This window comes from Cicer arietinum, chromosome 3 (genome assembly GCF_000331145.2).
Source record: "Cicer arietinum cultivar CDC Frontier isolate Library 1 chromosome 3, Cicar.CDCFrontier_v2.0, whole genome shotgun sequence".
Classification (NCBI taxonomy): Eukaryota; Viridiplantae; Streptophyta; class Magnoliopsida; order Fabales; family Fabaceae; genus Cicer; species Cicer arietinum.
Window position 1 is genome coordinate 21,678,726 of NC_021162.2, and position 1,242 is coordinate 21,679,967.

A 1,242-nucleotide genomic window follows, 5' to 3' on the forward strand; every position below is an offset into this window, starting at 1 on the left:
CATCAAAAACGGAGATCGTTAAATGACATTGTTTCCCCTTCTCCAAACCAAAAAGAACCAGTCTCTCAACCAAAGCCACCAACTAAACCCATGAGAACCAAAAACACAATCACTATTGCTCAGTTTCTTGCTCGAAAAAATCTCCCAAATCCTCAAAGAAAGAAAACGCTTGCCCCAAAACAAAACCTAAAAACCAATCAAAAACCCACCTCTCCAGAACAAGAATGTTCTCCGATTGCTCCACCACAAGAATGTTCCCCACCACAAGAACGTTCTCCGACTGCTCCTCCACCAAAATCTTCTCCACAAAAGAATTCCAAACGATCTTCCCCTATATCCACATCCTCTGATTCTGAACCATCTCCCCCAACTAAGAAACCAAAACAGAATGCTCCTCCTCTAATCTCCCTTGCAAAATCAAAACTCTTCAATGAAAAATGGGCTCAACGCCCAGTTGGGATAGGAAGAATCTTTGTTTTTGATAATCTTGTTGTGGATGGCAATGCTGTTCAGCACCATACGGATGCTCTTGGATGGACTTCATTCTTAAAGATCTCTGAATCCTTTTTCCCAGAAGTCGTTCGTGCTTTCTACTGTAATGCCAAAACCTTTGCTGACAAATCTCTTTTTATCTCAAAAATAAAGGGAGTGGAAATCAGATTAACTCCAGACATTTTGGCCAACATCCTTCAGCTTCCAACAGAAGGGCCATCTGTCTTTGGTGACAACTGGTATTCAGCTCTGGGTCTTAGAAAGACAGATGTGCAGGCTGAGCTATTTGAAGAAAACTCCACACGTTATTTAGCCACTTACTTAAAGCCTCTTCCTAAAGTCTTCAACAATATGTGTCAACATACTCTACTTCCACACTGTGGAAGTCATGAGTACGTTTCTGATAATGACGCATTGTTCATCTATCATCTGTTAAACTGCAAGAGATTGAATTTACCTCATGTTATTCTCCAGCACATGATCTGTGCAGCCCAGAAAGATTACAAAAAGAATACTGTGCCTTATGGCATGGTCCTGACTAAAATCTTCAGGCATTTTGGAGTATCTCTTGCATCTGAAAAATCCTTGATCAAAATTTCCAAGTTTTCCACCAAAAATTTATCTCATATGCGCAACACCGCCTCTGCTCCAACAACTACTCTTCCATCCTGTCCCATCTCTCTCAAAAGGAAGAGATCAGCCGGAAGACGACCTTCCAGAAATTCTATTTCTTTTTCTTCTCCTTCTACT